Source organism: Gymnoscopelus microlampas (genome assembly GCF_963454915.1).
Source record: "Gymnoscopelus microlampas genome assembly, chromosome: 12".
NCBI lineage: Eukaryota > Metazoa > Chordata > Actinopteri > Myctophiformes > Myctophidae > Gymnoscopelus > Gymnoscopelus microlampas.
In genome coordinates this window covers 22,380,965-22,403,282 of record NC_139949.1, presented here as the reverse complement: position 1 = coordinate 22,403,282, position 22,318 = coordinate 22,380,965, and the positions used below count along the sequence as shown (strand labels likewise).

Sequence of the window (22,318 nt, the reverse complement as noted above, 5' to 3'; positions counted from 1 at the left end):
GGCTCCTTAACTCCTTTCCTGCCAATCGCACATAAATGTGTTCTATTAAATAGCGCACTTGTCCGCCAAATCGCATAAATGTGTTCTATTTAAAAAATTAGGCACGCTGTTTTAGGCACCGTAACACAGCTCTGGGATGATCCATCGTCAATGAGAGAAGAAGTATGTGGATGTGAGATCATTCCAAAAAACGTCACTTCCGCCCGCCCTGACTATGGGATTTTCAGAAAAACGGCTGTAACTCAGTTGCTGTTTTTTTGCATTGAAAACCACTGTTTTCAGCAAGCCCCAGCCCCAAAATGGCGGATCGCGGTCAGGATGTTGTGGTCCGTCTGAATACACAGATCCCTCCTCTTACCCCTTCCCTCTGCCTCATTTTCATTTTCAACATTGAACTATGTCTTTGATACACCTTAGAGCTGTTGTGTGGAAATAAGAAGAGACATACGCAAGGTGCACTTTTGGCTCCGCCCCCTCAGCCAAAAGTACACCTTGCGTATGTCACTGATCACATGACCTCAATCAATTATCCAGTTCTAGGCAACATAGAAGGGGGACTTTTTTTCTTATTTCCACACAACAGCTCTAAGGTGTATTAAAGACATAGTTCAATGTTGAAAATGAGTGGTATTCCCCTTTAAGAGGGTCAATCTGTCTGTGTGTTCGAAGCTAATCTTGCAAACAGCTGGACTCTTCAGTGTAAAACTTTTACATAATGATACTTTTTGATTATTATCTCTACAGCTCTGATCAGGCTGAACCCTCTCATACTGTACTGTAGTATGTCATAGACTGGTCACATCAAGTCCGAGATTCCACATTAGAGCTACGGTATGCTGTTCCCATCTGGAGGCCAGGGTCCACATGATTGGATTTCTTATTGCTTCAAGGGGATATTTTAGTTAGTACTTCTCTAGAAGCCTGTTGTTCTGTAATGCTCCAGACAAATGGAACACAATTCAGGACTCCCTGAAACTGGATGGAATGGTCTCTCCATGGAGGCATTCCGGGTGCTACTTGAGGATACATTACATTAAGGACCGCATTTGTGATTTGTTTTTAATGTGTTTTAAAATGTTGTAGTTTTTTGGCTTGTTTTTCGTTATATTGCACTTTATATTTTACACTTTATTATTATTATTATTGTTTCACATGTTGTGATTGGGGCATCTTGAAAAAGAGAGCTTGCTCTGAAGTCTTCCATGAATAAATAAAGGTCAATAAATAAATAAGTGCCTACCCCTGAATGAAAATGATAATAAACACACACACGCACAAATTAATAAAACAGTTTTAACACTGCTGTGTGTGGATGAATTTGCACCAGTTCCAGCTCAAGCCAGTAGTAAATATACTTTGAGTATAGACTCCCCCCAGGAGTCCACTTGGCTTCCTCCTATTTACCTCTCCACCAAATCTCTTCATTGAAAACCGCTTGTGTTGTGAGCTTGTAGATCTACTATTTTCGCCAAATGTTCGGCGAAAATTCCCACGGCTCATGTGGTTAACACACCCCAGTTTTCTCAACATCACAACTTTGTTATCTCACAATATACTACCACTTATTGTTAGCATTTGGAGACGACGGTGACGGCTTCATTTGTGAGTGAATAGAAAAAGCACGTTTCTGAAAAGTTTTGAACTCAAGCGTAGAAAAGAAACCAATTTGCGAGGATTACATTTCTTCGCTAATTGTTTTCAAAAGATAATTGAATTTCCCTCTGTGCCTTAATTGGACGTTTGCCACACTAAATGAAATTCTTTCCGTCCATTATGAATTGTATCTCGTGTGGAAAAATGTCTTAATTGTTATCCTCTACCCTTAGAACGCAGATTACATCTGACGCAGAGCATCGCCCGGGGAACAAAATGCAACGGTGTAACATGTCGTTAATTACACCACCACATGCCATGAAAATGCTATTAACTTTAATAAAATTACAAATTATATTAAAAAAAGTAAAGTCACATTTGTGATAATGCTGTGTAAAATAGACAAATTGGAGGTTGTTTTTTGTTGTTCTAACAGTGTTATATGTACTGTGATCCTCCAGGTTACCTTGCAACAACACTGAGATGCATATATGACGCCAAAGACGTGGAATAAAGCAAAATAAGACTGAAGACTGAAAATGTAATGATGTTGTTTATAGGTATTATCGTTGTAAACCTATGTTGCTGCTGTTCTACACACAGCCAACCATTTCAGACATTTCTGAGACCACTCATTCATATGGAAGCTGCTTCTGAACACGTATTCTCTTAAAAAAGAATTATCCCACGATTTTGTAACCCTTTTTTTCAACCCGGTGACAATTTTCTAAGTGATCCTGGGCACTACACTCCCCCCACAGCCTAGGGAGGCCCAGGTCCGAGCTCATGCTTCCTTCAATGCACGAGAGCCAACTGACCTTCTTGTCACCTGAAAGGGGGGAGTTTCCCCGGTAGGACGTAGTGCGTGGAAGGAACACGTTATTCCAAACAGTTCCTTTCCCCTCCATCAGGCGCCCCGGCTGTCATGGGGGAGGCGGTATAGCGACATGTTTTTGTGAGGGTATTACCTACCCTAGGAGACACGGGGAGAACATGCAAACTCCACACAGAGTGGGCCCTTTCGCCAACCCCACCTATAGGGTATGAGCGCTGATGACACGGAGGAGAAGACACGCCCCCAGCGTCCCCGGCGGGAATCGAACCCAGGACCTTCTAGCTGTGAGGCGACAGCGCTACCGACTGCGCCACCGTGCCCCGCTGAACACGTATTCTATTGATAGTTTGAGCACTTAAATACTCTTCAATCTTCATATAACTAATAGCCAAAAATAGCCGATCTACAAGCTCACAACACGTCGCACCGCGACGTGTTGTGAGCTTGTAGATCTGCCATTTTAATCCTTGCAGAGAACATAATAAACCATATAGATTAAAAAACACAAGGTGACTGCACGATACAATCACAATTAAGTGTTAATTCACCCATTTGTAACTCTAAGTGTACAAATATAACATTTGTACACTCCGAGTTAAATGACATGTGTACGCGCCAAAATCACTGTTGGAATATTCCCTCCTTTATGTTTTAAATGCTGATGTACGCAGAGACAAATGAAAGTCGTTCAAGCGTGACAAATTGCTCCTCCACATTCCCCAGTGTCCCATCATCAGAGCTGGTCCGGTTCAGACAGGCTGGAAACCAAAGCCCATTGGTGGTGGTAGAGAGAGAGAGAGAGAGAGAGAGAGAGAGAGAGGCAGAGAGAGAGAGAGAGAGACAGAGAGAGAGAGGCAGAGAGAGAGAGAGAGAGACAGAGAGAGAGAGAGAGAGAGAGAGAGAGAGAGAGAGAGAGAGAGAGAGAGAGAGAGAGAGAGAGAGACAGAGAGAGAGAGAGAGAGAGAGAGAGAGCGAGAGGGGGGGGGATATGCATGCGGGTCAACTTATTGAAATGGAGAGCGAGCAGGGCAAAGGGGGAGGGGGGAGGAAGGGGGGAGACGGGGGGGACGGAGGAAGGCCAACGAAAGCCAAATGGGCAAAGTAAATAACATTAATGCTTATTGATTCCTTTCTAAAATACTGTTATTTATTCCACCGGCCAAGGATCAGTGGCTGGGGGTAGTGTGGAGCGCAGCGGCAGCACACACACTGACACACACACACACACACACACACACACACACACACACACACACACACACACACACGGAAATAACATATGATTCACGGCCCGACGGGTTGCACTCATTATGCAGGACGACTGCACGAGCTAATGCCTCCCCACAGCTCCTATTTGACTGAGAAACTACTCCATTATTGACCGACGAAGTCTAATGGTCAATTACATTTATAAACTTTGTAAATTTGCAAGGTTAGCAGTGGGTTAGTCATTGTTGATTCCCGCGCGACCCCTCGGCTGATTTATCAAGTTAGGGAAAACGTTTGCCTCGGCGCACGATGACCCCTTAATGTACGGAAAAGCCTTTCCGTTTCCCACTTTCGGTGGATAAACATACTTTAACCCTTTAAGACCGGGAACGCATCTGTGTCATTTTTAGATTTCTTTGGCTATTTTAGAAAATCGTGATTTTTTTGTGCAAATCTTTGAATATATATTTTTTTTTAAGCGAACATTTTTAACTCAAATCTTTGCTTCTGGTGGGGTCCCTGGAACAACGTATTTTCAGATGGGGGTCCAAGGCCAAATACATATAATTTTGGGGGTCCTTGACATGAAAAAAATTTGAGGAACGACTGATATTATAGCAACAGGTTTTTAAAAAAAAAGACTGTTAGATGTAGAAGACATTTGTAGAATCCCCAGAAGCAAAGATTTGCCCAAAAGTTCATGATTTTCCAAAACAATAGCAGATCTACAATCTCATAGCGCGGCATGAGCTTGTATATCTGCTATTTTTGAATAGCCCAAAGAAATCTAAAAATGACACAGATGCGTTCCCGGATTGAATGGGCTAAAAGGGTTACCAAGATAATATACATCCTCGGATCTCAGATGATGTAGAAGAATTTCCCCTCGGGGGTGTGGGAAGCACAAAGCAATCTGAAGGCTGTGTTTTTTTTTTGCAGGATATAAAAGATAAATAAAACATTAGGAGACGAGATTGTGTGTGTGTGTGGGCATGGATGGCTGGGGACAGGAGTGTCAATTAAAGCGACAAAGCAAGGATAGCTGCCAATTGAAGGATATATACGGCGGAATTCTGAGTGTTGATCCATCCTTCCGTAACTCTTGAGTGTACAAATGAGCGTACACGTGTAACCGAACGGACCTTTACGGGTTCGTTTGGGTACATTTTTAACAGTGTGGGCCTAGATTTGGACAGGGAATATGGAACAGAACAGCAGAAGGAGTCTCGTCGCAGCCCACAACAGAGACCTGCCAACAATGTACGCCTTCTGTTTACCATTCATGCGTCCTCCACATCAGAGTACACTGGCACGTTATATAGTTGTTTTGACAAACCACGCAGAGGCAAAACTTAACCCGTTTAGACCGGGAACACATCTGTGTGTCGTTTTAGATTTGTAGCTATAAACAATTATTTTATACTTTGTCTATTCAAAAATAGCAGATATACAAGCTCATAGCGCGGCACCGAGTGCCGCGCTATGAGCTTGTAGATCTGCTATTTCTTTTTTTTTTAAAGATCTTGAACATCTGTGCAAATCTTTGAATACATGTATTTTTAAATCAAATCTTTCCTTCTGGGGGGGTCGCTGGAACAGCATATTTTGATGGGCATCGGCGGCCAAACACATCATTTTGGTGGTCCTTGACATGAAAATGTTTGAGAACCACTGATATTATAGCAACATACGTTTTTCAGACAACCGTTCGGAAGACATTTGTAAAGATTTGCACACATTTTCAAGATTTTTCAAAATATAGCAGATCTACAAGCTCGTAGCGTGGCACTCGGTCTTAATGGGTTAACTAGGAGTTTCGAGCTCAAGTTCTGAAAGTTGAGCCACGGCTCAATGAGGACACATGAAACAGAGAGATGACTGACAATCTCCTAACCAGACTAATCAAGCCCGCATACAAGAGCCGTTTGCTCCCCTTGCCTCCTGTCTCAGCCCTGCCTTGTGTGCACTCACTGTATGAATATGAGAAGCTTATACCATTAATTCCCTCTGCGATTGGAGGTAATTAACTCCTCTGTGATGTCGAAATTGCCACCCACAATATACCACGGTAAATATAGGAGGAGGAGGAAGGTAAGGGAGATGAGAATTGAAAAAGAAACGTTTTTTTTTTCTCCGCAGCACTTTGTTAGCTACGCTGACATTCATTAGCGTTATAGATCAGTTTGTATGCACCATAGTAGGTATAGCCACTGTATGCAAAAGCTATACTTTGCCTTTGAGTTAATCATCATTTTCTCCGGGCCAGTGGACCAGAGAAAAAGAGGTACACTTTAAGGACTTATTAATGTAGCACACTGCACACGATGTAAAGTAAAAAAAACTAATTGCAATTGAAGATAATACCGGGACTTATACAGAAGTGTGCTGTATAACGCAAGGTAAATCAAAAGATATATTGTGTTAGATCTCCTTTGGACCGCTTGGGATATTTAACCCGTTCGAACCGGGAACGCGTCTCGTGTCATTTTTTTTTAGATGTCTTTGGGCTATTCGAAAATAGCAGATCTGCTATTTTTTTTAAATCGTGAAAAAGTGTGCAAATCTTTGAATATAATGTATTTTTTAAAGCGAACATTTGTAACTCAAATCTTTGCTTCTGGGGGATTCTATAAAAATATCTCTATGCAAAGATTTGCAAAAATATTCCACGATTTTTCAAAAAATAGCATATCTACAAGCTCTATGCTACTGTATGAGCTTGTCTATCTGCTATTTTTGAATAGCCAAAGAAATCAAAAAAAATATTACACCGATGCGTTCCCGGTCTAAATGGGTTAAACCATTTTATTTGTATTACATTCTTTTGCCAACCTAATAGGAAACGGAAGATGAATCAGAATCAGACACTCTTTTCAAGTGTGCCAGTTTCTATGGGACGTGGCGAGTTGTAAGTCAATGTCCTCGGACATGCAGCATGGACTCTTGTTTGTGCCACGGCACATTGCGGTACACACCCACACAGATTGCAGATTGCAGTATGCAATATAGCAGACAAGGCTCACTGCCTCATATTGAGGAAGTATTGTAATATGTATGTTAATAGCAATGTTGGAGCAACACTGCATACTTGAGAGCCAGAGGTTTTCCAATGGAAGATGGAATCGTCGTGATAAATGATTAATGTCATACGGGGTAACAACGGTGGGGAAACTGAGCTCATGTCTCAGCCAAGATAGTGCATGAAAACATAATGCATTAGTGATATTGATTGCATAAGTAATACTGAAAGGTGCATAACAGCACTACAGCTCCATCAGCCAGAGATGTGCAACACAGCAGGTTAAGATGATAGTTGGCTCCTATATATGATGCGGTAACAATGCCAGTGATAAGCAGAATTTACTGCGCACAGATCAGCAGCATTAATGAGGAGCGAGTAAAACGCCATGAATAATGCAACGGTCCTGCAGCAGGAAATAGCAATTAAAGAATTTAAAGTAGATCAACTGTAGTTTTATTCAAATGTGTTTTTAATTTGGCTCACCGACTCGTTAATCAATGTCTCGCTTGCGCCGTGAGTGCAGACGGCGGTTGGCGTCTGATGGCTGGTTAACGTGTTACTTGAGAAACGTCGCTGATGGTTGGTTCATGTGGTTTGATACGGAGAAGTACAAACCTGTGACTGGTTTATCACTGGTCTGATACGAAGTACACACACCTGTGACTGGTTTATCACTGGTCTGCTACGAAGTAAGAAACGTGACCAGGGCCGGATTAACCCTTCGTAGTGGGGGGCTATGTGGAAAATGTACGCTTCGCTGGCACGTTTCACCATTTTAGCGTTCCTTCAGCAGCCGCTGCTCAAAATGTCGGCGCTTTTCGGCGATAGTTGAGTCTCTTTCACTTTTCTCCCCGTCGTTTGGTGCCCCCCCTCAGGTGATGCCCTGTGCTTCACCACCTAAAGCGCTTCCGTTAAGCCTGCACTGCCTGTGACTGGTTTACCACTGTTCTGGTACGAAGTACGCACACCTGTGACTGGTTATCACTGGTCTGGTACAAAGTACACACACCTGTGACTGGTTATCACTGGTCTGATACGAAGTACGCACACCTGTGACTGGTTTATCACTGGTCTGATACGAAGTACGCAAACCTGTGACTGGTTTATCCCTGGTCTGATACAAAGTACGCACACCTGTGACTGGTTTATCACTGGTCTGATACAAAGTACGCACACCTGTGACTGGTTTATCACTGGCTCCAAAACAGCAACAGTTGAGTGGGAAGGCTCGAGGCCTCTCAGCACATGAGAGGCAAAGGCTAAATACACAGGTGGGTGTTGATTAAGAGAGTGGGCAACGTACTGTGCCCTTTATGGGGGGACCTACGTTAATGGGATCACAAAAAAATGACCGGTGTGATTGGCACTTTTTGCTGCTGCTGTGATTTGTTGAACGATGTGTGAACAGACGCCGGTCTCACTCCTCCTTGCGATATCGATCGAAATTCCACTTTGTGTATAAATATTTTTTCACTCGGAAGCGAAGACAGGACCCTATAGGAGAGTTTGTGGCCCCGAGCATTGCACCGCACCGCCTGCAAGGGATGGAGAGAGGAAGAGAGGGTGAGCGAGACCTCCCCCGTACACCTTCCTCTCAGAACTCATTTTCAGAGAGCGTGGGGGGATCACATTTCACTTCATTGACTTTCGCCTCGGATTTAAATTAGCATGCTATTTCAGCACGCATACGGCCTGTTCACTCAAAATTGCAAATGATGTTTAGCGTCACGAGTGACAATGACAATAATGATGATGGCCCCATTTAACCCATTGATACCTGGAACGCATCTGTGTCACTTTAGATGCCTTTGGCTATTCAAAAATAGCAGATATACAAGCTCATAGCGCGGCACCGAGTGCCGCGCTATGAGCTTGTAGATCTGCTATTTTTGAAAAATCGTGAAAAAATATTTTTATAATTTTTTTCAAAATACTTTTGGATTTAGAAAACATTTTTAAGAATCGCCTCAGGTCTTAATGGGTTAAACGATAACGCACTGTCAGCAGGAAGGGCCATCGTCTGTTGTCCTGACAATAAGGCCAATTACACTGTTTGCCTCAAAGCAAACTGTGTGCAGGCAGCACACATAGACAGATCCTCTCCAGCTCACACCGGCCTCTGTCATTGATCTGCAATAAAGAGTGAAAGTGCTGTTTACGCCGTGGCAAGCACGAACATTTACCCAGAAACAACCACAGAGAACGCAGATGCTCACACACACACACACACACGCGCACACACACACACACACACACACACACACACACACACACACACACACACACACACACACACACACACACACACACACACACACACACACACACACACACACACACACACACACACACACACACACACACACACACAATGACCTGTAAGGGTCCATTTGGTTCTATTTGTACACTCTGAGTTTAAAAACACTGAGCACACACAAATGGTTCCATTTCTAGCCTACACTCTCTGGTTAAATAAACACACACACACACACACACACACACACACACACACACACACACACACACACACACACACACACACACACACACACACACACACACACACACACACACACACACAGTAGTACACAGCTCTTGTCCGCCCTGTCTGTCCCCCTTCACAAATCCGTGTCGACAGTGATGTTTGGTTAAGTACCGGTGGATTCCTTGGGGTCTGGTCATTATGACTTTGTTCAGTGACACCGGGGTAGGGCCCTAGAGTGAAGTTGAATGGATGTAATAGAAGGGAATTGTCCTCCGAGGCCCAATTAAGGGAACGGGCGCCTATAACAAAAGAGGCGGGCGAGGGAAAAACAGGCCAAGCAGAACAATGTCTGCTGGGGAATACAACCAGCGCGAACATTAACATGCTAAAATAGGACTGCGTGACAAGGTATCCAAGTCTCCAACCGGGAAGGTCTTTAGGGACTATGGTGGTGGGGAGGTTTAGGGACAAAGACGTCTTATTCTCTCACTTCCAATTCAAGTGCATGCGTCACATCTTACCGATAGTAGCTCAGACTTAACGCAGAGGTTTTCGCTGTTGTTGAGCTAACCCTCGAGCGGCACGCGCGCACACGCAAACACACACGCGCACGCACCTCACAGAGCTGATTGGAAGGGATTCAGCTCGTCTTCTTCTGAAAAAAGCCTGGGGAAGGATGTTGAGGCGGAGGTGGTGGTGGGGGGGGGGGGGGCGGGGGGGGAGTCACATACGCACAGACAGAAATGAGCAAAAAACACGATTAGCCATCTGCCAGAGGAACAGATGTTATGTGATAAATTGCAACTTTCCAAATGTTGACTTTCTTTAAGCCGTTAAGACCGGAACGCAGCATCTGTGTGTCGTTTTTAAGATTTCTTTGTGGCTATTCAAAAATAGCAGATCTACAAGCTCATAGCGCGGCACCGAGTGCCGCGCTATGAGCTTGTAGATCTGCTATTTTTGAAAAATCGTGAAAAATAATCTTGAATTATATATTGAATTATTTTTTTAAAGCGAATATTTGTAAAATATTTAGTTCCAGGAACCCCCAGAGGCAAAGATTTGAGTTACAAATGTCAGCAAAAAAAACAAAAAAAGAAATTGCACAACTTTCCATGATTTTTCGAAAATAGCAGATCTACAAGCTCATAGCGCAGCACTCGGTGCCGCGCTATGAGCTTGTAGATCTGCTATTTTTGAATAGCCCAAAGATATCTATAAAATGACACCCAGATGCGTTCCCGGTCTTGAAGAGTTAACCCAGTTGGATGCATTGGCGAGGGCATGGCTCTCGATATTTCTGCAGGATGAAAGATTGACAGGCTGCTGTGTGTGTGTGTGTGTTGCTGATGAGTGTTTACACATTCACTTCTCTTACCGTGGGTTGTCGCTATTTACCCGTCAAACTAAAGTATAAATGCACACTCATGCTCGAGTGAAGGAAGTGACGACAAACGGTTAGTGACCTTGAGCACAGATCCACACAGAATGTAAAACAAAAAGAGGCCCGCTGTTCAGAAGAACACTGACGCCCACAGCAGAGGGGGAAAAAATATATCTCCAAAAGAACATTTACAATGAAACAGAATGTCAGATAAATAGAAGGCCCTCACACTATGATGATGCTCCACAAACAGTCATGTGATCCTGTTAACTAATTCACTGCCAGGAATTACTGTCTACTGTACCCTTGCCGGCGAAAACGGTGAATTTGTTGTACCTTTGAAAAATCATGGAATATTCTCTGTGAACCCGATCCGCCGCGGACAGGCACACACAGGAGTCCCGTAGCGTCGGGGGGGGGGGGGGGGGGGATATTGGCCCCCCACGATCTTCCTTCCAGAGCTATGGCCGTTTGAATGTGGCTTGTTTTTTGGAAAACACTTAGAAAACAACAGAAATCCGAGAAAAAAAGGACTTTTGTAAATCCTTTAACATGGAAGCAGACGATCCTTTTTTTTCTTCATGGTCACGTGATCTCTGGGCGTACACTTCTACGGTGGTGTCTGGATGTGTGGTTCTAATCTCTCTGAAACCCAATGTCGGACCATTGAGATGGAAACTGTGTTTTCAAATACTGCAAACCATTCCCTGTTGCCATGCACCAAGATTTGAGGGATGTGCAAAAAAAGCGACGAGAAACATTAGTGTGTGTGGGCGCTGCGCTAGCGGGAACACAAAGAAAGAAAGAAAGACTAAATATATTGACAATTTTTGTCACTAAATAAAAGTAGACTAAAATGTTAGGGAGGGACGAGTGGATAAGAGATCCAGTAGAACTAAAAGACAAGCCATTTCATGTTTGGTTGCGCTCGGGTGTTGCGTTCTGAAAATAGCAGATCTACAAGCTCACAACGCGTCGCAGCTTGTAGATCGGCTATTTTCAGCATGCAACCAAGTGTAAAATCAGCCGTTACGACGCCATCAAGGCACCGCCAAAAATACATTTCAGTCGACTAAATCAACTGTAGGTTTAGTCGACTAAAACTAGACAAAAACGAAAACATTTCAGATGACTAAAAACTATTATTAGGGATTTGATTCAAAAGGCTATGACTAAAACTAAATCAAAACGTGCCGTCAAAATCAACACCGGTTGAGGAGGCGCACCGAGTCAAAAAGACAAAGAAAAATCACACCCAGTGTGAAGAGAGTGGTGCCTATCATGATGTTTCTACTGACTTTTACGTGTTTTTACTCATTTTAACATCTTTTACGTGTTTTTACGCATTTTAAGTATTTTTACTCATTTTAAGTATTTTTACTCAGTTTAAGTATTTTACTCAAAAGTGTGTGTGTGTGTGTGTGTGTGCGCGCGTGTGTGTGTTGCACTCTTGTTTGTGTGTAATTAGTGTAACTGGTTGCATCTTTGTGTTGCAATCAGCCACAGCTGTTGAGGTCATGCTGAGTTCGTGCTCAAACATACATACAGACAGACACACACACGGACAAAGTCACGTATAGGAGTGGTTGGCACCACTCAAAAATCATCAAGAGACAGAGTGTAAGGTGCACACACAGACACCTGACACACTGGAGGGGCCATCTGGCCCCCAGTCACAGAGTCAAGTCAGACAGACAACATAGGACAGAGCGTCTGAGGGGCCATTACCTGAGAGATCCCTGTTGACCCCCAGTGCCATGCCATCACGGAGCCAGAGCACCATGCCATGGTAGCCGGGGATGGAGCAGGGCAGAGTGACCGGCTGGCCCGCCACTACCACCAGGTCTGTGGGCTGCTGGGTGAACACAGCACTGCTCCCTGAGAAGACACCAGAAGGACCTGATTAGCAGTGGTAGAAAAAGCACTCACATTTTTTACTTAGGTAAAAGTATCAATACTGCAAATGTAGAAATACTCTGTTACAAGTAAAAGTCCGGAATTCTAAATTTACTTGAGTAAAAGTAAATTGGCATCGAAATTTACTTAAAGTACCAAAAGTGAAAGTACTCATTATGCAGAATGTCCCATTTCAAAATGTGTACAAATCTTTTGAAAATAGCAGATCTACAAGCTCACAACGCGTCGCACCGCGACGCGTTGTGAGCTTGTAGATCTGCTATTTTCAAATAGCCGAAATATAAATAGAGCTTAAGTGGTTAATGTGATTTAGTAATACAAATCTACATCTAAAAAGTAAATAGTAACTACAGTTTTCAAATGATTGTAGTGGAGTAAAAGTACAATATTTTCCTGAGGTGTACTGTAGTGATGTAGTGGAGTAGAAGTAAAAGTATTGAAAATTGGAAATACTCCACTAAAGTAAAAAATACCTCACAATTGTACTGAAGTACAGTACTTAAGTAAATGTAATGAGTTACTTTACACCCCTGCCCATTAGCTCCAATCATACAATGTACCGCATCCACACAAAAAGACAAGACGAGAGAAGTCATAACAATAATATTGTTATGACATATTATGTCAAGAGACCATGTATTGTGAGACAACCGGCCACTAACGCAGAAAAAACAGTCAAGCGAATGGTACGATTGAGTATGAACCACTTAAGCCCTGCCTACTTAACCGAACGGTGAAGATCGTAACCGATCTACAAGCTCGCAGTGCAACACATTGTGAGCCTGTATATCTGCTATTTTCTAAATCTGTACTTTTTTGTTTATTGGGCGGTGTAACCGCCCCTATATGTGAGGTTTGGACATCGACATTCGCTGCACCGTGATTGGCCACCATTGTACCCCCCTAACCCTGCATCGTGATTGGCCACCATTGTACCCCCCTAACCCTGCATCGTGATTGGCCACCATTGTACCCCCCTAACCCTGCATCGTGATTGGCCACCATTGTACACCCCTAACCCCTACTACAGCCACATTCAATGCAAATCTATACTTTTCTTTAAGTGAGCTTCCATCACTGTGATGACCACTAGCTGCAATGTGATTGGCTGACTCTATTGGCTGACTCTATTCAGGACTGTGATTGGCTAGCGAAACACATGACACATGTGCATAGCCCTATAAATAGGACTATGCACGTTGTGAGCTTGTAGATCGGCTATGTTCGGCGAAGAGATTTGTCGGTGTAGAGGTAAAAAAAAGAAGAGAGTGCGCCAAGTAGAGAGCCAACTCAGGTTCATTTTAGTAAGTATAGAGGGTTTATAAGGGGTTAAGATAGCACTGCATCATGGTCCACTCTGGCTGCTGCTAACACTGATGTCAACAGAGGGCCAGCTAGGTCCTAAATCCTCATATCGGAGCCTGATGTACTGCCGCTGGCCTTGCTTTGCTTATGATGGCAAACTTAACCTCACAGTCTGTTCTCAATGAGATACAGAAGAAGACCTTGTCTATTGAATACTTTATACTGTATATAACGCACCATGAATGCATCGACATCCATCAGCTGCCGAGACACGTGAACAAAACTGCAGTTAACCCAAGACCTGGAGCGCTTCTGTGTCATTTTTAGATTTGAGCTAAAAAGCATCAATTTTACACTTTGGGCTATTCGAAAATAGCAGATCTACAAGCTCATAGCGCGGCACCGAGTGCCGCGCTATGAGCTTGTAGATCTGCTATTTTTTGAAAAATCTAGAAAATGTGTGCAAATCGTTGAATATATGTTTTTTTAAGCGAACATTTGTAACTCAAATCTTTGCTTCTTGGGGTCCCTGGAAATAAATATTTTAAGATGGGGGTCCGTGGCCAAATACATACACATCTTGGGGTCCTTGGCATGAAAACGTTTGAGGACCACTGACATAGCAACATACATTTTTTCAAAAAACTGTTAGGATTTAGAAGACATTTTGTAGAATCGGAACCTCAGGCCTTAATGGGTTAAAGCCTGAGTTATAGTGGTCGCGCGCCGTGTCGCACACCGAAAATAGCCAATCTATGAGCTCACAGAACCTTATAGATCTGCTCTTTTCGGTGCATGCATGACACCGGCATACGCATCTAAGTATAAATCAGGCTTTACCCTCACTATGTGCTCAATAGCGCACTGTATGCAGTATCACTCTATACCTCCTCTCCTAAGCTCATTCAACACAAAGACATGCACAGATCTAGTCACAAGCTATACATTACTCACACGCACGCACGCACGCACGCACACACACACACACACACACACACACACACACACACACACACACACACACACACACACACACACACACACACACACACACACACACACACACACACACACACACACACACACACACACACACACGCGCGCACGCACGTACAATCACACACATGTGAACATAATAACCCCATTTTCGAGTGCTTTTAATGTGTTACCACATTTACCTATATATATATCATTTTACACCATGTTCCGTTCAGTTATTTATTTATTTTTTAAATCAATGTACTTGTCATTGCTTGTCTATTTTTCTTTCGATTTCACAATTACATAATTTACTAATCCCCCCCTTTTCCCTCTATCCATTTTTCTTTATTTTTTAAATCATTTCACCACTTCACTTAAACAGTATGATAAACTATGTCTATATAACACATCTAAGCTGAGCTATATTTGTACGCGTATCAAAGAGAGGTAATGAAGTGTTATTTGCCGCTGGAAATGAAAGGAAGAGGAGGGGGGGGGGGGGGGGGGGGGGGGGAAAGAGCCACACAGAAATAGTGTTGTTGACAGTTCTTAACCCCATTTAGGAGACATCTTGAACAGGCGAACCTCTCCATATGGCAGACACAGGCAATTGCCTGGGGGGCCTTGTGACTTCATAACTGAAGGACCCCAATCTCTTGGCATCATATTTTGTTTATTAGTCTGAATCATATCTGCTCCTCTGTCTCTCTTGGTATTCCCCTGCTCTTTCATGCTATCGTGTCATAGACCCCCCCTCCCTCCTCCCCCCGGGTCCATATGCCACCCTCTGTGCCTCTCTCAACCGTTGCTCGCCCTACTTTTTCTTATTGCTTTTCTTTTTTCCATTGCCGACGGCGTGCTGGAAAAAAAGTTAAGCCGCAGCAGAAAGAATTGGGATGAAAACACCTCTCAGGCTGAATTGGGATTAAAAATCCTTGAGAACTACACGGATCCACACAGCTACGATCTATCTGAGAAATATAGGTTCTATCTGAACCACTTAAACCCTCCATTCTTAGTTTAAAAAAAGAAGGACCTGAGTTACAGCTGTATTTGGACCGTTTTCTTTTCTCCATCCACGCCAAATAGCCGATCTAGCTCGGCTATTTTTGGCGAACGTTCCCCTCAGAATGTAGCTTGAGGAACCCGTTCAATGGAGTTCAAAGGACAGGTTGCGCCATCTTGTGAGGTTTTCAGCTATTACGTTCAATGGTGCGATGTCACGTTCTCTTATATAGAGATGCTGGGGTTCAAGCGGTTAAACCGGTCTATACTTAGACTTAGTAAACTAATACTTAGTTGACTGCAGGGCCAACTCTGTGCGTGGTCCGCTCTTTTCCCTCTCTGCACCAAATCTCTTCATCGAAAATAGCATTTCTGCCAGCTAGAGCTTGTAGATCTGTTATTTGTGCTGAATGTTCACTCAGAATAGGGATGCTGGCGTTGAATATAGTATTTAGTTCGAATTTCAATAACTAGACTAAGTAGACAGAGTTTGTCATAGGGTATATAAATTACCTAGGTAATTATTACGTAGGTAATTATAAATGACCTACGTAAAATCACCTGGGCTGTCTGCTTATGGTAGTGTTATGAACATAACACTTGTGCACGAAAGATAATGACAGGAATAGCAGAGATTCTCAACTTTTTTTAAATTTTAATTAAATTATGTCATTTCATTCCCTGAAATGACATAATGACCTTTCCTGGTCGAAACGTTGGTTTTCATTTAAATAAATCCTACATCGTGGCTTTGAGTGTGCAGCCTTTTCTTCACTTTTGTAGTGTTATAATGAATTGCATTTTTATGGCGCTTTTCTAAGTACTCAAACTTACTCAAAGCGCTGTACAATGGCCCATTCATTCATACGGGGGGGGGGGGGGGGGGGGGGGACATTGGAAGGTGGAGCGGCGAACAGTCGACGCCAGCGTCCCCACTTTTCCCACATTCACACACCAATGGTGGCAAGCTAGCGCCGAACGAATCCTTGGATGAACATAACACTTATGAACAACAGTTTGTTATGCATTAGGCTACGAACCCCATAACTCTGAGGACATACAACATGGAACCAAAATGGATCCATACATTTGGTTCCATTTGTGCACTCTCAGTGTTACAGACCTGTAAAGGTCCATTTGGTTCCTAACTATCAATAACGTAGGTGGGGACCCCCTGGAACCCCAGTCCTGTGGGTCCCCGGACCCCACTTTGAGAAGCCCTGCATTAGGCCACGGACCGCCATTTGATAATATTTTTCTTTTTTAATCTCTCACAATTCTACTTTCACGGAATGTTCACCTATTATGTCCTGCCCAAAATTGAGACGCTGTAGGATTTATGTGGTAAATGTAACTCTCAAAGCGTAGCAATGCGACGGGTCCACTTGGTTCCCTTTGTACACTATAGACCATATTCACATGGTGGCCATATTGGAATTTAACATTGAAAGTGCCATTCCGTTGCCGGGTGGCACTTCATTGACTTCATAGCAACATGGCCGCCGTGTGAATAGGTCTAATGGACTCCAATTGTGTACAAAGGGAACCCGCAGTGTACAGACCCGCAATGGTCCATTTGGTTCCTATAAATGAACCTAACAATTTAGCAAGGGACCCCCTGAAACACCCTCAAGGACCCCCTGTGGGGCCCCAGACCTCACGCTGAGAACCTCTGCAGTAAACCATGACTGAATCATGAAGAAAACCCACTGAAAGATCCATTTTGTGACTAATGTGCTGCGGGTTCAAGGTGAACGAGAGAGGAGACATTTTAAAGACTAGCCACTGGCAACAGAATTTCCCGCTGTGAGAGACAGAAGCAGGAACATTGAATACAATGAAAACAAACGTTTTATGAATACAAAATCATATATATATGTAGTGCACACAATGGTCCTTTAAAGATGTCCTCTGCGTTTCTTTCTGCGAGCAAGGAGAGAGCTAGCCCTTCAAGACCTGCACTATTTGTGAAATAGCGCCACTCACTGTGAAGCCGTGCATCTCTCTCTGTGTGTGTGTGTGTGTGTGTGTGTGTGTGTGTGTGTGTGTGTGTGTGTGTGTGTGTGTGTGTGTGTGTGTGTGTGTGTGTGTGTGTGTGTGTGTGTGTGTGTGTGTGTGTGTGTGTGTGTGTTGTACCATAGCCCTTTGTATTCCACCTGAAGTGTTGCCACGCAGCTAGACTCAGTGAATAAAGTACTCAACCTCAGTACTTGAATCAAAGTAATAGATTGTACCTACAGTACTCCTGGTCAACAATTACTCTCAACTAGTGAGAAGTTGCTCGGTCAAATTTGTACTTGAGTTAAAGTACTGGAGTACTTGCTTACTCAAGTATTCAAAAGCACATGCTTTTAAAAAATACTTTGGTATTAGAATAACAGTGAAAATAGCACATCTATCAGCTCAGCTGTGATCAGCTCGTAGAGCTGCTATTTGAAACAGTGGTTAATTCACAATGTATTTTTCCCCTTCCTATTCAAAAATAGCAGATCTACAAGCTCATAGCGCGGCACCGAGTGCCGCGCTATGAGCTTGCAGATCTGCTATTTTTGAAAAATCATGAAAATGTGTGCAAATCGAACATTTTTAACTCAAATCTTTGCTTCTGGGGGGGTCCCCGGAACGTATTGTTCCCCTTACTAGAAATGCAGTGGAGTGAAATTCATAAGCATCCAAAAATAAAAATACTCAAGTACAGATACTGAAATAATAAAGTACAGTACTCAAGAGAGTGAATGTACTCCGTTAATGTCTACCACTATGGAACCATAAGCCCTCAGCAGCTACAGTATAGCCTCTAATAATGTACTGTACCAGGGGGTTACGGGGAGGTCAAGCCCCAGCTAGGAGGAACTATAGAAGCAGAGATGTGCTCAGCGCCACCCTGTGTCTTCATCTACCTCTGCCTGCGGTCTTTCTGCCTCTCACCGGTAGCCCAAACAAACACCAAGAAGGTAATTCAACTCTACGCACACGCACGCACGCACGCACGCGCACACAAACTCATACAAAATAACAAGCCCAAGGGGGTTGTTATTGTTCTTTTTTTCTTTTCTTTTTTTGTATAATGTACTATATTATTAATGGCATAAAGTAGGCTCTTTATGCAACTTGTTCTGTCCTGTGACAAGGTGGTATTTATACCTTGAGGTTTTCCATTAGTCTTAATTCGCCGGATAGAAAGGCACTTTAGAGTCGCAGGGTTAGCAAAGGGCGATGCATTAAATGGCTGAGGTCTGACAGGGGTCAACTAGTCTCCGCGGTGACGGCCGGTCCACCACTGGACAAAAAGTCCCTTTACTGGACTCGTTGCATTATTCAGAGCAACAAAGTACTGTTATACACTAAAATATACTCCAGACAATAGACTCCAGACAAATATGCTATTTTAGAAAAATCTTGAAAATGTGTGCAAATCTTTGAACATATCTTTTTTCAAAGCGAACATTTGTAACTCAAATCTTTGCTTCCCATTAAGACCAGGAACGAGTCTGTGCTATTTTAAGATTTCTTTGGCCATTCAAAAATAGCAGATCTACAAGCTCATAGCACAGCACCGAGTGCCGCGCTATGAGCTTGTAGACCTGCTATTTTATTTTTAATCGTGAAAAATGTGTGCAAATCAAAGCGAACATTTTTAACTCAAATCTTTGCGTCTGGGGATTCTATAAATGTCTTCTAAATCCTAAAAGTTTTTTTAAAACACTTTGTTGCTGTAATATCAGTGGTTCTCAAACTTTTTTCCATGTCAAGGACCCCCAAAATGATATGTATTTGGCCGCGGACCCCCATCTCAAAATATGTTGTTCCAGGGACCCCCCAGAAGCAAAGATTTGAGTAAAAAATGTCCGATGTGCACACATTTTCACGATTTTTCAAAAATAGCAGATCTACAAACTCATAGCACGGCACTCGGTGCCGCGCTATGAGTTTGTCGATCTGCTATTTTTGAATAGCCAAAGAAATCTAAAAATGACAGAGATGCGTCATCCCGGATTGAATGGGTTAAAGTGGTCAGATGGGTGGGTCGCGCACGCTTTGAAGATTTTCAAGTGGGCCCTGGATGCAGAAAAGGTTGGTGACCGCTGTTCAACTTCTTGAATGTTTGCCAGAGTTTCTCTCTGTTGGGCTGGCTGGATGAAGATAGGAACATACTTTTCCAAGGAGTCTCAGTCGTTTGGAGGACACCCAGAAAATGTCTTCTTCTCAAGGTTATCAACACCTAGATTACAAAGTATCCAAATAATGTTTCCAAAGCCTTGGTATTCTTAGACATGTTTGCTTATTCATGTCATCGCTGTTGGGCAGAAACCTTGTATCTCCATACAAGATGTACTCTGTTTTCGTTTTTTTTCACAAGTAGTGCTCTAGAAATTGAACACTTCACTGTATCGCGCAAACGTAGCGTAAATAGCCGATTTACAATGTGTTGCATCGAGGCGCATTGTGAGCTTGCAGATCTGCTATTTTCGTTATTTAGCAAATGTTTTTAAACGTTCGTCTATAATGGCATGCCCAAAACAGGCACGCCAGGTTGAAAGTGGTTAAGTCTGTCTATGAGGCTTATAAATGAACCTATGAACTTGAAGAGCTTGTGACTAAATAATGTAATAACTACATTGGTTCCATCGGAACGCAGGTTGTCTTTTTCGCAAGTCCCAAAAAGCATGGGCTGAGAGGACATACGTGGTTTACGTCCGACAGCGACGATTATGTTAAGTGTTAAGGGTCGAACCGGAATTTTAACCATGCTTATCCCTCTCGATATTTCTTCGCTCGACACCTGACAACATCTTTTTGTGTTGTAACTTAATACGCGTCATGCATTATGCAATAGAGGCCTGTATAAACAGCGAGCGAGCCCTAAATTGATTAGAATATCCTCAGAGAGAAGACAAATGTGGTGTAATATCTGAGGTGGACAAGATTATTTCCTTGTCTTTGCCCGTGCTGTTTATCATTCCTCTCTCCATGGTAAGGGTACCAAATTGGAACAGTATGTGTTTCTTCCATCACTTATAAAGAAGCATTGCTTAATGCAGCAATTACACAGCTTTCTCATCTCTTGGTGCGTTCACACAGTAAATGCCATTACGCTCTTGTATACTGTAAAACAATTAAGCCATTAAGACCGGGAACGCATCTGTGTGTCATTTTTAGATTTATTTGGGCTATTCAAAAATAGCAGATCTGAGTGCCGCGCTATGAGCTTGCATATCTGCTATTTCTGAAAAATCGAAAAACTTATGTTGCTATACGAGTGGTTCTCAAACTTTTCCATGTCAAGGACCACCTAAAATGATATGTATTTGGCCACGGACCCCCATCTCAAAATATGTTCCAGGGACCCCCAGAAGCACAGATTAAAGTAAAAAAAAATGTTTTAAAACATGTGTTCAAAGATTTGAAGTTTCCACGATTTAAAAAAAGAATAGCAGATCTACAAGCTCATAAAGGAGCTTGTAGATCTGCTATTTTTGAACAGCCAAAGAAATCTTAAAACGACACAGACGACGCGTTCCCGGTCTTAATGGGTTAAACAGCATGAAATGATAATACATTAAGTTCAGGAGATAGATGAAACGTTGAATTATCCTGTGCCATAGATGAATCACAATGTTTCACTCATGATGAGGCGTCTGATACCGAATCAATAAAGCAGCACGTCGTTTATTCCCAGGAATCACAAACGTAAACAGAAATGAACTAAATAACAAGTATTCCTTGTCATTTTAGAACCAAAATTGTCTGAGAAGAAACGGTTCATTATGCTACTAGGTCTCTGTTATTTTCCATCCAGTGCTACATTGTTATTCTTTACTCATCTACTCTAGTTTCGTCGTTCTTCCGTTGCAGGTGGTCCGCCGCGCATCTGCGCATTACGCTGTTCTGTTCAATGTTCATTCCAGACTGCAATCAGTGAGTGCAGTGATGATGATGAGGAGCTGCCCTGGTGATGATCATGCAAATGACTGAATCTGGGGCTGAAAGATCTGTTAACCCATTAAGACCTGAGGCGATTCTTAAAAATGTTTTCTAAATTTCTAAAACAGTTTTTTTTTTTAAATCTAAAAAAAAAATGTTCAAGATTTTTCAAAAATAGCAGATCTACAAGCTCATAGCGCGGCACTCGGTGCCGCGCTATGAGCTTGTAGATCTGCTATTTTTGAATAGCCAAAGAAATCTAAAGTGACACAGATGCGTTCCAGGTCTTAATGGGTTAATGTCCCTGCACCAAACTTGGAAAAAAAAGAATAAACATAATCCAGGTGCGAGAATGTTGTGGGGGAGGTCTCGGGTGCTCTTAGAAGAAATCGAGGAGAAATAACGGGACACATTAGTCAATCTTAAACAATCATCCTATTTCCTGCTATTCCGTACACGCGGCTGGCCCTGTTTACAGAGGATGTGTTTCGGCAGCAGCCCTATATTTATAAGCCAAAACAAAAATAAATCTATTTACTTCCAACTTCCGATCTCTTGATAAACTGAAGTGCAAATTTACTTTTGCTGCCATTAGCATCCTTGTATATATACGTTCACTCTGACAATGCAGGGTTTAGTTCCTCTGCACTCACATCC

General features: G+C 42.8%; 1 pseudogene across 1 annotated transcript in view; it reads right to left on the bottom strand.

Annotated features, from left to right (window-relative positions):
- The window catches only part of LOC311057267 (kin of IRRE-like protein 3), a 152,709-nt pseudogene that overhangs the window by 117,058 nt on the left and 13,333 nt on the right, over positions 1-22,318 (bottom strand). Inside the window, exon 2 of the transcript in view lies at positions 12,257-12,427. The product of the transcript in view is annotated as a kin of IRRE-like protein 3 (transcript). The remainder of the gene's footprint in view (positions 1-12,256; positions 12,428-22,318) is intronic.